Source organism: Rhipicephalus microplus, chromosome X (assembly GCF_043290135.1).
Source record: "Rhipicephalus microplus isolate Deutch F79 chromosome X, USDA_Rmic, whole genome shotgun sequence".
Taxonomy (NCBI): Eukaryota; Metazoa; Arthropoda; class Arachnida; order Ixodida; family Ixodidae; genus Rhipicephalus; species Rhipicephalus microplus.
The window spans coordinates 95,002,016-95,019,321 of NC_134710.1; the positions used below are offsets into that span (position 1 = coordinate 95,002,016).

Consider the following 17,306-nt stretch of genomic DNA (forward strand, 5'->3'; position numbering starts at 1 on the left):
AATATTTTATTTGAATTCACAAGTCAAGCGTTGTACAAAAAAGTGAGCGCATTGTAGACGCGTTTAAGCAAAAATAAATGGGACTGCAATTCATTTGTGCGGTTCCTTCCTCTGATAATTTGCCGTTTCTTGTACATGCTTTGAAGTTTCATTGTTGGTTCACCAAAACTGATGCTTTAATTTTGCGTCAGCGCACTCGAATATTGTTAGACGAGGAATCACGTCAGGCTACTCACGGCTTGGGAAAAAAAAACAAAAAAAACTTGCTCGCAGAAGATGAGCAAAGTAGTTTCCAGCTGCAAATTGATCGGCTCAAAGAGGTGGGTGACCCGCGCATTGTTGCATCGGTTTGCGAAAATCTGTTCTCATGACAAAGAAAGTTAAGTACGAACGTACTTCACCTATGAGTAGTGAAGATGCTAGAAATACTTCAGTTAATTGACATATCTCTAAGAAGTCCCATGGCCCGAAGAATGCACGGAAGCGACGTGGGATGAGGGTTGTGTTTGCCGCCACAAATGAGATTAGTCGCATTTGTTCCGTAGTGAAGGGCAAGAGTCGGCAGTGAGTTCCGCCGCGCTGTAACAGGGGCTACGGTGCTCAGCTGCTGACTCAAAGGTCGTGGGTGCGATCCCGGCTGTGGCGGTCGCATTTCGATGGAGGTGAAATGATAGAGACCGATGTATACTGTACGAAGTCAGAGCACGTTAAAGAACACCAGATAGTCAAAATTTCCAGAGCCCTGAACTACGGTGTCTCTCTTCATCACACCCTGGTTTTGTGACGTAAAATGCCAATTATTATTATTAGTAGTCGTAGTATACAGTGACCAAAAAAATTCGCTTAGAGTCATGTCAGTTGTTGTGTAGCACTTAAACGTAAATTTCTCCCTCTCTTTTTCTTTTTTTTTTTTTGTGCACGTGTACATCGGTTAGACAAGTCGATGTGTTAATACGCGTGCCAGCGAGCATCGAAATTCCTTAAATAGAGCCCTATTAACCCACCTCGCTACATCAGTCATGCCAGTTTTAGAAACCACAGTAGTTTTGTACCATCAACCTAGTGAGACAAAGAGAGAAATTGCGGAGGCATATCATGTCACAAATAACGCCACACTTTGTGTAAGCCGACCTTCGTGGTTGTTACAATACAAGGAATTCGACTGTAATAATCGACACGCGCCTTCGTTGTTTCACATTTCGTGCCTCTTTACGGTGTCGCACACTGCACCCCCAGTTTGTAGATAACATTTTTTTTTCACGAGTGTAAGAAACTTTCAGTTGTGAGTGGGCGCTAGATGGTGCGTGTGCTCCCTTCCTTGTCCTGATTTTTTTTCACTCTAAGTACTATTCCAACTAAGCTAGTAGACACTTATCGTTCATCACTTATGTGGTACGAGTGATGCGTTCGCTGTTCAGTGGATCCTATTTTAATAAATGCCGACTATATTTTTATAGCACTCTTCCAAAAATAGAACTTCACATGCTACTCGTCGACATTGTCAATGGACATTGGTTCCAAATGCATCCGGAAATCTACGACCATTCGTGTGCTTCATAGGTGTATCTCCTTTTTAATTTCATTTTTTTTTGCCGTAAAGCACTGACGTAAGGGGGAAAACAATGTTGACGCTTCTGAGCCGCTCGACATATCCTACAGTGGGACCGATGAAAATAGTCGAGGGCCCTGACAACTGAAGTTAGTGATCGAATTATGCAGTAATATGTTGCACTTATCTAAATACACGGTGTCCAAGAAATCCTGGATTGGCGCAAGCGGAAAGGTATGAAGCGTGAGGCCCATGCACTCGTCGCGGCGAAAACTCCGGCGTACCAACTTTTCCCGTGAGCGCTTGAGCCAAGCACGTTGGGGGCGCAGGTGTGCTTGAAAATTCACTGTCGGAATGTGCCTGAGTCGCACCATAGAAAACGCACGGCGAGGTTTTGTGGTGCAAGTATGATGAATTGCCGTGCTCCACAATTATAGTTATAAGGCGAAAGCCTTATACGTCTGATTGAGCCAAGGAATTTCAAGACTTGACGAGACACGGCCAGTCGGCGGCACACCATGAATGATAAAAAAAAAACTAGGAAAATAAGTTAGGCAATAAAATGCAATGAAAAGTCACGTGATGCCTTCACTTCCGAGTGGTCTTAGGCAAATACATTAAAGACCGCGTGAGCTTTCGCCCTGTCGATGGGATAACGTCGGAATATCATTTTATTATTTGTTTGCTATTGCAACAGCACAACATCAAGTGACACGACGAATAAAAAGAGTTGCCTTTATGTGTGATTTTTACCTAATGTTTATGATGATGAATGCTATAAAAACGGGGACGCCTGAAAACACGGGAAGTCTCCTTTCCAGCACTTCACCATCATGAACATATACCAACACGTCCAACTGGCAGTTGTCTAATTTTTTTTCTAATGCCTGTAGTCGTCACTTTAATTTGAATTTTTTTTTGCGAGAAGCAGCAGACGGCGCTACATAAGATCAGAAACATATTCTATAACAAAAAACAACAAAGCAAAATAGTTTTGTAACCGACAGCGTCGAAAATGCAAACTGCGTGACTTGCTTAGTTCGGGGTGCGAGGAGTACCGAATACATGATATACGCAGAAGGTGCGTGCGCTACGCCAGAGTGGGCGCTATTGCATGGCATGTGGGCTGGCGTCAGTTTTGAAATTTAGGGGGGAACGCTTTTTGAGAAGTCCCATAAAAGCGAACAAGTGAACCAATGTTGACTAAACAAGAACATGTTTTCGTTATTTATTTTTAAAATAGGGAGCGTGTAGGTTAGGAAGTCATCAGAAAAATGATTCGTCGGCTTGTGTAATTTTCTTCACTTTTTTTTTTTCAGCATGAACTAATGCCTGAGAGAAATAGATAGAGACAGAGAGAGAGCAGAGGGCTGACTGGGTACAGCTGATCAGGAAGCAAAGAATGTATCTCTCAGTTGCACATTATTTTATTATACATGGCGTTTTTAATGACATTCGTACACGTGATGGTTTTAATAAGACAAGACACCTATTTCAGTGCATGCAGTATTAACTATATACAAATGCACTGTTTTCATAAAAAGGCAAGCTTGCTTGTCAACTTGGGATAAGCTCTTGACCTTACAATCTGTAAGATGCTGCTCATTCCGTGCAAGCACTGTACTCGTTTGTTATTGCACGCGCCTCCGCCACTTTTAGATGACGTTGGCTAAATCTACTTTGGCTAACTGGCTCACTGGGCAAACCCTGAAAAGGAGGCTAAACATATTACAGGGTGCAGCCTCATTGGCGACCACCTGACAGTAATACACTTCCTCACTGGAGCAGGATTGGCCACCCTGGTGCAGTATTTGGCCACTACCTCCCATGACTACAGCAGTTTACACTTCGCCTTCAGTCCCCAGCGGCTGCGAAGCAACTGTCCAAGGCGGCAGTCAGACCTGCAACGCAGCAGAGGGTGCTATGAGTTTCTGGGTCCGGACAGACCGCCATTGTAATCTGAACTTGACTACCTTCAACGCTAGAATGCTATCTAGTGCGGCTAGTCTAGCTGTCCTATTCGAGGAATTAGAGGGGTTCAATGTAATATAATAGGGCTCCGCGAAGTTAGGAGGACACGTGAGGCTTATACAGTGCTGAAGAACGGACACGTCCTATGATACCATGGATTTATCGATAGGATAGAACTACGAGTGGGGTTTATTATACACAATGATATTGCTGATAACATAGAGGAATGCTATATCATCAGTGATGGGGTGGCAAGTATCATAATTAGGTTTAACAAAAGGTACAAGGTGTAGGTGGCACAGGGGCCTACGTGCCTACATCGAGCCATGATGATCATTTGGTTTAACGCTTCTATGAAGGCACAGAATCAGCCAATAATAAAGTAAAATCACAGTATACTATATTCTGATGGGCAACTTTATTTCCAAAGTAGCCAAGCAACAGATGGGAGACCATGCAGTTGGGGAATATGGCATCGACTCTAGAAATTCCAGAGGGGAGTTATTAGTGAAGTTAGCAGAACGTAATAATTTACGGATCTTGAATACCTTCTTCAGAAAAGGGGCTATTCGTAAGTGGACAAGGTTAAGTCCTAATGGCAAAACTAAAGAAGAAATAAACTTCATTCTGTGTGCTCACCCAGGTATTCTACAGAATGTAGAAGTAGTTGGCAAGATCCGATGAAGTGAGCACAAAATGGTAGGAGCTCGTATTCACCTAGATTTAAAAAAAGCAAAGACTAATAATGATACGCAAGAAGCCAGGTAATGAACTAGTGGTGAGAGAGAAAGTACAGGAATTTAGAGTTTCGTTTAAGAATAGATTCGAGGCACTAGACGAGGTAACGGATGTTAGCATTGACACAATGAACGATAATCTAACTAGTATCATCAAAGAGTGTGCAATGGAAGTCGGAGGTAAAGTCGCTAGACAGGACACTGGCAAACTGTCTCAGGAAACGAAAAATCTTATTAAGAGACGACAAATCTTGAGAGCCTCAAATTCAACTGACTAAAAATAAAGCTAGCGGAGCTTTCGAAGTTAATAAAAGGGCGTAAAGTAGCCGACATCAGAAGGTACAAAATGGGCGGAATTGAGCAGGCTGTAAAAAGTGGCAGAAGCCTAAAAGCTGTGAAGGGAAACTTGTGCATATACAAATATCGGATGTATGCATTAAGGAACAAGGAAAGCAGTGCCATAACCAATATAGATAGGATAGACGAGGTGGCGGAGGAGTTCTACAGAGAGTTGGACAGAAAACCAGGATGATATCGTGAGAAAAAATAATAGTCCAGAGGAATTCGACAGCTTACCAGTAACGACAAAGGAAGTAAGGAAAGCCCTATAAGGAATGCATAGAGGCAAAACCACTCGTGCGGTTAAGGCAACAACAGACCTCCTGAAAGATGGCGAAGAAATAATCAAAGACTTAAAAGGCGTCAAGGACTTGAAGAATTGCAGGCCGATCAGCTTACTGTCCGTTTTCTACAAATTATTTACAAAAATAATAGCTGATAGAATTAAGGTGACATTAGAGTTCACTCAACCAAAGGAGCAAAGTTGCAAGCATTGCTCATATCCGGTGGCACTCATGCATAAGGTGTGAACGTGCACGCATTACAACACAGACAACACAAACACCCGAGAGTCGTGGGAGTCCCTCTTGCGTGCCTTCGAGCCAGAAGACTATAACGCCGGCATCCAGCGCGTGGTGGAGACTGTGGTATCCCAAGAAATCCCCACCTACCTCCTCTAAAATAGCACAACCAGCCTCTGTACTTGTCCCCTCTTATTTATTTCAGTTTTTTTTTTATTGGAGAAATAAAGATATTATCACCACCAAGCAGGATTTCTCACAGGATACTCTACAATAGACTATAATCATGCTATCAATCAGATAATAGAAAAATGCGCGGAATACAACCAACCCCTACACATAGCCTTCATAGATTACGAGAAGCCGTTTGACTCAGTCGAGGCATCAGCAGTAATGCAGGCACTACGCAACCAGGGCATCGAATATCTCCACATAAACATACTGGAAGTAATCTATAGTGGATCCACAGCCACCATAGTTCTCTATAAAGAAAGTGACAGAATCCCGATAATGCAGGAAGGCACGATCTTTCCATTATTCTATTCACCGCGTGTTTACAGGAGGTTTTCAGGACTATAAATTGGGAACAATTAGGGATAAAAGTTAATGGAGAGTATCTTAGTAACCTGCGATTCAATGATGACATGGTCTTGATGAGTAATTCAGGGGACGACTTACAGCTCACGATAACAGAGCTGGACATACAAAGCAGAAAAGTAGGTCTTAAAATAAATATGCACAAAACTAAAGTAATGTGCAACAGTCTCGGCAGAAAGCAGCATTTTGCGATAGGTGGAGGGATGCTGGAAGTTGTAAATGAATATGTTTACTTAGTACAGGTGGTAACCGCGAAGCCGAACCATGAGAGTGAAATACCTAGAAGAATAATAATGGAGTGGATCACATTCGGCAAGCATTCTCATATCATGAATAGTAATCTGCCACTAACGCTCAAGAGGAAGGTATATAACAGCTGCATCTTGCCGGTACTTACCTATACGGAGCAGCAACCTGGAGGCTCACAAAGATTGTTCAGCCTAAATCGAGGACGACGCAACGAGTGATGGAAAGGAAAATGATAGATGTAAGCTTAACAGACAAGAAGAGAACAGAGTGGGTCAGGGAACAAAGCGGGGTTAAGGATATCATATATGGTTGAAATCAAGTAGAAGACATGGACATGGGCCAGGCACATAGCACGTAGGCAGGATAACCGCTGGTCATTAAGGGTAGCTGACTGGATTCCCAGAGAAGGCAAATGCACGAACTGCAGACAGAAAGTTAGGTGGGCCGATGAGATCAAAAAGTTCGCAGGCATAACGTGGCAGCTGAAAGTACAAGAACGGGTTGATTGGCAGATCATGGAGAGGCCTTTGCCCTGCAGTGAACGTAGTCAGGATGATGATGATGATGACGATGACGACGATGATGACGACGACGACGATGGCGATGATGATGACGATGATGATGGCATATGACAGCTCATAACAGAGCACCTACGGCGCTCGGATAAATATTGCTCGCTTTGGCGGGACTGCAGTAAAAACCCGTATCTGTGCGCTATCGAGAACCGCTATGCTGTTTCATCTATATGCGACGCTCTCGGACTTGGATAAACGAAAATTCGTTCCTCGTATCCTGGTATAGAATTTAGAGACGACAAATATAGTTTATATGACTTGCCGTTGAGGCATGAGATGTGCTCTTGTCCGAGAACGATAAATAATTTCGAAATTTTCTGTCTTCTCTAGTGCGATAAAGTTTCCATTTCAATCAATAATCAATCGTTCGCTTGCCTTCTGGCAGGAAATGGTACACACTTTATACATCAATTCGTTGCCGTGGAAACGCATTCAAGTAATTCTTTTCTTTCCAAACCACTAAAAGCGAGTGTTCTTATCTTCTGAAAAAGAAAAGTAATAAAAAACTACTGTCGTAGAATGCCGCTTTGCCTATGCTTTCAGCTAAGTTTCTTGAACGATTTGCCAGCATTGGTTGTAGGGAGTTCGTGTCAGCAGCGGACCGTGAATGAGAATGTTTGCTTGTGGAGCAAGGGCGAATATTGTAAAGATGCGAGATTGTTGTTCGCTGGGATCATTTATGAAATAATGCATCGCAGCGCTTTTCTTTGTGTTGTTGTTTTTGGTTCGGGATGGGTGGGGACTCATTGTGAACAGCGTGCTTGCCATTTGTGGCGTTTCACGTACTTTATCGCCGTTGTCAGCGTCGACCCATGAGCGAAAGCAGTTAAAGCGACGCGGGCCGTCGCCGCGCGGTCCGCTGTGAGTGGTGCCGGGAGGGGGGCAGGCCCTCCTCCGAAGCGCAACGCACACAAACACTCCGGAAAAAAAAAAAAAAAAAAAAAACGCCGGGTTGAGGGGGAAGACCGCGCGTCTCTACGGTACCGCGCAACCCTTGCTTGCTTTGTTAATCGACCATTAGTGCGGGCCCGATACCAAAGCATCACGCCGCCCCCGGCGCACTTCGCGCCGGCAGGGGGCAATTTAACCTTCGGGGCAAAGAGGCGGCGGCGGTTTCCGCGTTGACTCAATACGGCCGCGTCAGGCGCCCGCTTGCTTACGTCGCGCCCGTTTTTACGACTCCTGGTGCGCGCTTTGCGCCTTCCTCCCGGCGTCGTCGTCGTCCGCGTGATCTGCATTATGCAGCAGCAGCTACGCCTTGCGACACCCGCGACTCAGAGAAGGTGGGGGGTTCGCGTATACAGAGAAGGCCGCCCGATTTGCGCGAACAACATCCGACGATACATTGGCGCCCCGGTGTACTGATCGATCGATAATGAGCTTCCGAACAGCGCGCTCGCCCGTTTCTCGCGACTCGCACGGAACGTCCCCCTCCTCGCGTGAAATCTGGAACCGCGATCAACGCGACGTTTTCAGGCCCGCGCCGCCGCTCCTCCGTGCGTGTACGCATCCAACGCGCCGAGGAACGCCGGCCACCCGTGGCGACGGCGCCGCGCGTCAGTCGATTTAACGTTGTGTACGGCGAAATCTCGATGTCCGAGTGCTCCGAGGCCACCGAAAGAGGACTGACGTTGTCAGTAAAGCGCGGAGCGTGCACGCTACATACCGCAGGCCGCTGGACGATTAACGGCTCGCTTGGAACCCGGGGCGCCCAGCACCGGCGAGCCTCGCGGCTAACTCGCGCCGTCCGGGTCAGGCATTTAATTCGCGCGGCGGCTTTAGCGAGCCGGCCCTGATCTGCATACACAATGGACGGAGTGTCTGTCTCGCCCTAAGGAAGCGTTGCCAATAGACGGATGCGCCTTTTGTTCACCCAATGATTGGCTGGAAATGGCACGCGCGTGGGCAGCGAGCGCTCTCGTCGGCGCGGCGCCTTTGAGCCGCTCTCTGGTTTCTCGGCCGGTCGCGCAGCCAGACGGAAGACAAAGTGGTTCCGCGCAACGCCCCTCTTCTATTTGCTCAGATTGGCAGAAAACGGGCGCTGCGACGGCTGTCTCTCTCTCTCGCTCGCAGCCTCGAGGGAAAGGATCCGCGTGTGCCGTACACGCTGGTTTTCACCGTGGCTGCATGATGGTAGATGAACGATGTCGAACGTGTGAGTTGAATAAAGAGGGCCAGCCGAGCTTATTAAGGCGGCGCAATCTCGCGTCATCTGTATGCGCCTCGCCCGTGGAAACAGATGTGCCGACGGCCCCGCGGCTTATTCCGCTCGCGCATTTCCGCATGCGATCAACGTATGCGCACGTCGACTGGCAGTGCCGACTTTGTTTATGACTGATTGCGTGGCCATTTCCTGTAAAGTCTGAAAGGCAATTGTCTGGAAGCCTGGCAGCGTCCGGGGCCACCGCCTTAATGCATTTCCCATAGCACACTCGCGTGAGTAACGAGTGACCACCACGGGAAGGGGGGGGGGGGGGCATACTTTGAAAGAAGATAACGTGGTGTTGGGTTTATCTGCAGCAACTTAATTGAAACGGCTGGATGACATTTGAAAACATAATTTTACGCGCTCTACAACGATCGCTATTGCCCCAAGAGTCAGGCTCCACCTGCGTGTCGATTGTGATTGGGCATTAAAGTGAGACAAAGAGGTGGCTTCATGGGCGTAAAAGTTGGGCAGTTCTTAACTGTTGTGTGGCCAAGTATACGAATTTAGTGCAGCAAGAGACAGCGTCAACGTTGTTTAGAATGTGGATACACGCAACTTTAATATGATGCGAAACTGCTCTCGATAGCGCTGCAACTTTCGTGGTTCATTTGTTGCATTTTCTGTAAGCCCTTGAAAACATTTCTCGCATAGTACGTGGTATACGAAAAGTGTCAGTAGGGAGGGCTGTTTGTCCAGAAGAGTTAGATGTCACGTTTTTCATCTGACAGTAATAAAGTGGGACGGAAAACAACAATGTGGGCACAAAAGCTGGTGTTCTCTGATTTTATATTTAATCCTTTTACCTAAGATTTGGGGAGATCGGTCTGTGGCGCCCATGTCTCTGGTATGGCACAGGCGCCCTGCCGTAACTAAGTAGGAAACAGGTGAGAGAGGAAAAAAGAAACGTAATTAACAAAGAGAAGCTACTTATTATATATGAATCTCCGATATATGAAATATTCTGATAAGGTTACACTATCGCGCTGCAAAACGCGCGGGTTCCAATAAAAAACACATCAACCGCATTATACGATATTAGATATTGTGAACGCTAACTGCTTTTTACCACTCAGGTTGAGTTTTACTGAATTTTTTCGGTTATTCCTTACTATGCAGAACCGTAAGTCAATTTTGCCAACGAGCTTTGATCGTCATGTACAGAGTTTTTTCGCGCACTTTCAATTCAGTTATGGTGGTACGCCGCAGAAATCGCCGTGAGGTTGCTCCACGTACAGAAAATTAAGTCCCGAAGCGTAAGACATAGTGGCATTCCTAAGTTAAAAATAGGCACATTATGCCGTAAAGAGCAGAAAAGTGTGCTGTAATAACAATGATTGTCTTAAATCATTGTCCCAAAACCACAATACGATTATGAGAAATGCTGTAGTGAAGTGCTGCGGAATTGTTGACCACCTGGGGTTCTTTAAGTGCACCTAAATCTAAGCACAAGGCCTCAACCATTTTCACCTGCATCGACAATGTGGCCGCTGCGGCTGGGATGCGATCCCGCGACCCGCGAGTCGAGCACTATGAACACTGATCACCGTGGTTGGTTATAACTGGGCTGTGAATAGACTTTTCTTTCTTTAGTAATATAGATTAAACCGAAGTAGACAAGGTATTAGGCACATCTTTAAAAAAAAAGCAAGAAGTTTTCTTTTTTTTTTTTTGGAGCCTGGTGGTACACATGTCGCCGCACCGTGATAAAGTGGATGCTCATGTAGCATACATTCATCCCAAATCCGGGCCATGGGTTTTTACGCCTGCAGATAATTGCTCTAACGATACTCTAACTTATGATGTCAGCCAATGGTGAAGTCAGGGGGGGGGGGGGGGAATCCCTTTTTTTCTGCCTTCCCTAAAGAAACATTATTCCTGGCTACGCCCCTGATGTCAATGACATTTCAGTCCCGTGGCTTACGCCACCAAGGATCGCCGTTATTTGTATCTTACCGCTGTAAAGTCTGTCTTGGGGATGCATGAGAGGAAGCATGTTCGTACTGCTTACACAAATCAGCAATGGCACTCGTCGAATGTTGAAAGCAGTATTTGTAGCTGTTGCCGCCATGTTCATGGACATGCTTCGCAAACATGTTTTCATTAGATAGACAGAATGGGTGGTTATCAGATGCAGGAGGAGGAGGAGGAAGGGAAGAAATGAAAGGCAGGGAGGTCAACCAGACGCACGTCCGGTTTGCTACCCTGCACTGGGAGAAGGGGTGAGGGATGCAGACTTCCTCATGTGAGCCTGTAATGATCTTATTGACACATATCGGTGGTTCAAATTGACACGATCCTAGTGATACTTCAGAACTTTCCCGCTCTTCTCTCGTCCTCTTCGTACTAGAAGTCCTGGACTCAGCGTACTTCCCCAGGCGACCTTTTCAGGGAGTGCGTGTGTGAGACACTAACCAAACAGCTCATGCTGTCACACTATAGCATAATGAGTGGAGAAAAAGCAGATTGAGTAGGCAGCCTCTTTATATTGGGCCACGAAAAAGCCACCTCTTTTACAGCGGCCGCCCCCTACACCCGGTGTTTGGCAGTTGTCCGTCGCGGCGGAAGTACTCTATACGTGGACGTGGCTCTACCACGTCCAGGCCGCGTGGGGAACCGCGCTTCCTTATCGCCGCCCCGAGTGGCTGGAGTGGTGGCCGCGTCGCATGCCCACGCAGGATCCTGCGCGAGTGCCGAGAATTGCTGAAAAACATCTCGAAACGTGGTCCGACGCGATTGACTAATGTGCACGCGCTGCCATGAGCTCGCAAAACAAGTGTCCGTGTGGGCCCTCGCTTCGGCGGAATGCAAATTGCTGCTGTCCCACGTAGCCAATGCTAAGCGCTCGGGGCCTCTTGAGACAGCCGCTCGATTGCGGTCATTGCTTGGGAGAGGGGGGGGGGGGCAGGGTGCACTGTGCCGAGCCGGTAATTAATGACGCGAGGCCGCACCAACATTTTGCAGCTGCCGTATCATCGAGCGCCACGCTACCTGGACTGCGTTATTACTCGGCCGGTCCCCGCTCTGCTTTGCTGCCTTCCCTGTCAGGCTCTGCTTGGCCTTTCGCGGCGAGCTGCCATTTGCGGAGGCAGAGATAACGCCACTAGTTGGTCGCCAGTTGACAGTCGCCTCTGATGGTCGCTCTTTTCTTTTGTCTCCTTCTTCTTTTCCCCCTGTTTTAACGGGGTCGCACGTTGCGTTTGGGCGCTTCGGCCAGGCCGTAAATTCTTAGCAGGAACTATATGCAACTGTGCCGAGACTATCAGCGAATTGTTTTTTGTATAAGTTCGCGACAGGAATAAGTACGGGTAGGAGGAAACGAAATCTATTTTATGTTTTAAACTATGCATAACATGATGAAAGTGCACGGCATCAAAGATATCTTGGTATTGATTTACACTGACACTGCCTTGGTTGGCTTCATTTGTCGGCAGGTTCCCCACTAAATGCGATTAACACGGGAGATAAGAAAACGCTGGTGCAGTTGCGTTTGCAACAATGCTTTTTTTTATGCCTCTCCATACGACAGGTCACCATTGTGCGTGTTTTCTCTTTTGTCCCATTTGTTTTTTGCAGTGAATGGTATGGAGGATTGCACTAGCCGAAGAAGCAATATCCGGATAGCTAACACGGACATAGAAATGGGTATAATTTGCGCTAAAACGGAGAGGAAAAATAAAGAGAGAAGCGCCAGCAGCTGTTTTATTCCTGTGTGTATTGTGAAACGGCAGAAACGTTTCAAAGTGGTGCTAGAAGCCCAGGTGTCAGCTGTGCTCGCTCGTCTTAACCTTAGTTCTGCGTTTCGCCTGTTCCTATAACTATGTCGATATCGATTACCCAGTGTGCACGTAGCAGCTTGCCGACTTTTTCCTGGCAAGCAGATAAAACAGAACAGGAGACGATTGCGGGTTAATTTATGTGGAGAATACATGTAAGACGCTCCCGGACTATCAATTAAAGCTTGCAACTACGTAGATTCATCAACAACGTCGCAACTATATACGTGCGACGTTGATAATGAATCTAGGGACATCATCACTTTCGTAAATGAATGGACTGGAAAGGGACAGAACAAATATAAGGACCTTACCTGTCTTCGATGCTTGTGAACAGAACAGATGTTCCTCCCTGATTCACGTGCGCATGCCTTATCTTGCGTTGTTCTCCTACCGGATATATGCTGCTACATGAAGTTCCAAAGGTTTTTTTTTTTTTCTGCTCAGCGACCTCTGCACGGTTTCCCTGACTTCAGTTGTCCTTGATACATCCGCCTCACATGCGTATAATATTGCTCTTCTGTAGAATCTTGAGCTTTGCAACATTTGCAGGTGCGAAGCTGCTTTTGCGTTATGCCGAGCTACACACTTAAGTAAAAACTTCGCCCACCAAGCGTCGTCCGCTTCGGTGGTTACGGCCGTCTGCTGCTGACCTGAAAGACGCGGGTCTTATCTAAGCCGTTGTTGTTGCATTTCGAAGGAGGCAAAAGGATAGATGACTGTGTTCTGTGCGAAGTTATTGTGCATAAAGAAACCCCAATGGTCGAAATTATCCAAAGCATCCACTAAAGACGTCTCTCATAGCCGCTTTGGGACGTTAATTTACATAAACGACAATTTAAAGAAACAATATATGTTACGCGAAATTTATGATTACATTGTCCTGCTTACCACCAATATTTTTTTTATATTAGTGGTGGTGTGTCTACTACATGATGTAGTCTACAGTATAAATTATAAAGTATGTTTTGAACATTGTTATTGCTACGCTTCCCTCTCTCTCTCTCTCTTTTTTTGTCGTCTGATACCTTGTTCTTGGTGACCATATTTAGTCGTGCGAAAGAAACTGTTCAACAGTTACTTGTCCAGCTGGCATGTGAAGAAGGTTTCAATGTCTTCAAGCAAAGTTTTTCGCTATTAGTTTCGAGCCTCCTTGCAATTCTCAGATGAAAAACAAAATTCTCCTTTTCTACCTTGACATGCCAGAGCACTCTCTATAGACAGTTATAGTATACCGGGCTTACCCAGGCGTACCTTGATAGCGAGATTGAAGTGCGCGTGTGCAGACACATACGTTACCCACACCGCTTACCGTACGCGCTCCATTTTTCAGTTTTAACGTTACCGTGGTAGCGTAGGCTTATGTAGTGTACGTACAACAGGGCGGTGCTCTCGGACGCCCGCTTCGAAGTGATTTTGACGTAGTTGTTGAAAGATTCGCTTTATTGGCAGCAAACGACTGTTTAAAGTGGCTTCGCTTGTATTCAGTTAACTTCCATGACCGAGTATAACGGATAGGTGGCGTAGTTTTTGAGATAGCTTCACATTTCGAACGCGTCGAGGCCTAACAAGGAGATCGATGTAAGCAAATCGGCAACATAAATGTTTTCGCGTGTGGTGCGAGGTTCATATTTATTTACTTTTATCATCGCCAAAATAAACTTGTAACAATGCTTCGCTTGGTGGCCTAGTCAAACATTCTCGTTTTCTTTTCACTGTTTTTAACTTATTAACCGTCTGATAGGTGGCGCCACCATCCCAGTTAGAGGACGTAAACCACGTAAACGCCATCCCGCTAAACTATCAGACGCTGTCCACGACGGACGTTTGCTGCACGGTAACGTCATTCCCTTGACCTCCGCTATCACGCTAACGGTAAACTATAACTTCCTTATGTATCTCTAACTTTCCCATATTTTAATTTTATTTAAATTTCCGCAGCCTCAACAGTCGTTCAAAGGATGCCCAGAACGGATGTTTGGAGCAGACATTCTTAGTGACGTCATACTTAACCACCACTACAGTCGCAACAAGGACTCCGATTTCGCACCCGTCGCCTAACACTTCCAGCGGCCATGCAGCAGGGCTATTTCAGCAGACAACGTTGTTTCTTCACCGAGGGTTTCGTCCGCGCCGATTCAGAGCTGGCGTGTACGGGATGGCCCATCCTTGGCGGGATTCCCGCGCCGTGACCGACCTGGCGTTCTCCGTACACGTGGAGTATCTGGCGTAGTGCGCCACTCGGCCTGGCCAGTCCCCGATGGAGCGCGCACACGCTATGTGAACGCTTCGAGCGCAGCAACGTCCAACGCCGGGGCCCTGCCGACGTCACCGTAAAGGACAAGATTGATGTCCGCGCTAGCCTTGACGCAACTGCGCTGCTCGTCTGACTTGCGCCGTGGCCGGCAGCCGCTAAGCGTATTTTTTCTTCTCCCCCTCAGGCCACGCGCGACTCCTTTGCACTTTCTCGCCATTTGTTTCTTCTCTCACTTAACTCACATTTGGCAGCAGTTTACGACGTATCGCGCATTGACGTGCATTCGCGCGCGCCTTGGGGAATTTCTAATCAAAAGACGGACGGACTGGTCTCGCGCCTTCTTGCGACGTACCAATTTATTCCGCCGTCCTAGGAAAGAGCGGCGCGTTCCTTGCGACAAGTTAAGCTGGATGACGCTGCATCGCTTTTAATTAGTGACTCTCGGCTGACACATTCCCAGACGACTCAGCTCTTCTTCTATTCAGAGGCATTTGTTTGCCGCGCCTGCCATGGTTGTGTTTTGCGCCGTCACAGAGGTCGCTGCAGCTTAGGTGGTCGATGCTTTTTCGCTCACGTGCAGATGTACAGTACTTATCAGTTGGACGCCGCATACGGCGACGATTGCGTTCCATGGGGTATGCCATCCTTATTTTTAATCACTTACATGAAAAACTTTCGCAACGCACCATCATACATGACGGTTGCGTCATCATAGAGACGCGATCAATATTTTCGTAAATAATAAGAACTTGCTTTGCAGAACTCGTTCTTGTAATCCATGTGCCCCCGTTTTTAGATCATTTTCGTGCAATGGTTTCTCTCTTCATCTCTGCTTTTTGGATATTCTAGAAAACACACGAGATTTCTGGTTCGTATTGTGTCAGCATCGACGCCTGTCAACCTGTGGGACCGTTTCGCAGAAGGCGTACAGTATACATTCCTTCAAACCGCCATCGTAAACATTACACCAGTGAGGCATTGCAGTGTACCACCAATCCTCGCTCACTTGCGTGCGTTGGTGACACTAGGCATTGTCGTTGCCGTAATCGCCGCAGGTCGTCCGTGTACGAGCGAGGTGCGACAACCGCGCCGTGATTGCCCCCTTCACTCCATCACTGCCGTGCTAGACACGCGGCACCATGCAGGAGGACAGGCCGAGTTGAATGGCCGACAACGCGATGGCGCTGAGTGTCGTGCCTAAACGGGGCGTTTTTAGCCGGCTCCCGCGGCGGCGACGTCGCACAGGAAGCGCGTGCAAGCCGCGAGCGGCCGTGGCGGGACTCCGGCCGAACGCCGTTGCGTGCCGTTATGAGAGGCCCGGGCACGAGGCGGAAACAGACCGCTCGAGGTGGCCGGCTTTTCGCTTGGTATTTTCTTTTTCTGTCGCTCCTTTCTCGCCAACGCGTGTTTATTGTCCGTTCTGCGTACGTGCGCGCGCGGCTGCCTGGCCTACTCCTCACGGCGAAAATTCTGCGGCGTGCGCGTCGGCAATAAAGCGCTGGCCAACATTATCCGCGAAGCCGCGTTTCCTGCTGCTGCAAAGGGGGTGAGAGCGGCCGCAACTGGCGCCATTAAGCGTGAATTATGTGAGAAGCCGTGAGCGGAGGACATTGTGACCTTCCATCAATCACGCGCCTGTCACGCTCCCGGAGACTCGCGCCTGGTCTGTCGTGCCAGTGTTCGCCGCTCGTCGTGCGTGAGCTGCTCGACGACGCGCGCCCGCTGCACGGCGTCCGCGTCGACACGTATGTGCCTCGCTTCACCTCACGCGAAGTCCCCTCTACCGGGAAGCAGGAGAGGCACTGAAGCAAACGTATCTGTGCCTATCGCATCTGGGGAGCGACCATCAGGTTTATATACAAATGCACATTTTCGTCCCTGTTCTCTATTCCCGTGTAACGGCGCCTAACGATGAGTACTGACATCGGTTAAACAACTGCGTGGGTAGTCTAGCACTCACAACTGTTTCCGCTAGAGGCCCGTGCGCTTAGATTTAGGTGCCCGCTTTTAAAGAACACCAAGCAGTCGAAATTTTCCGAGCCCTCGACTATACGGTGTCCCTCATAATCATATCGCGGTTTTGGGATCGCGAACCACGACACTTATTATTCACAGTTTCTGCTGATTTGTAATCACCGGTAGATAAAACCGAAAATAATTCTGGAAATCTATGGATAACAACGACAATGACGTGTATTCGCGCATCAATACAACGTAATGATACGAAGGATTGGACGAAAAAAAAAAAAAGCTCATTTAGGCAGCTGGACGAACCCGCAGGTCCCCTCTTTTGCGATCACACTAGTTATATAGTAACATTATATCGACCCAATTCAAGAATGCATATTGCAATGTATGTACTTACAAAAGTACAATGAAATTAAATATGCGTTTCCTTTGTCATTTCTTTGTAAAATTATGAGCTCTGAAATCTTGGGAAAGTAGGCAACTAAAGGGGCGACCATTCAACACGTGGCGTATGGGAAGCAAGCGCTGCCCAGGTGGCGCGCCTTCCCTTCCTCCATGCGT

At 47.4% G+C, this 17,306-nt stretch overlaps 1 protein-coding gene across 1 annotated transcript in view; it reads left to right on the top strand.

Annotated features, from left to right (window-relative positions):
* Nucleotides 1-17,306, top strand: part of LOC119176240 (protein tiptop) — a 444,936-nt gene that overhangs the window by 223,337 nt on the left and 204,293 nt on the right. The gene's annotated exons all lie outside the window — the stretch shown is intronic.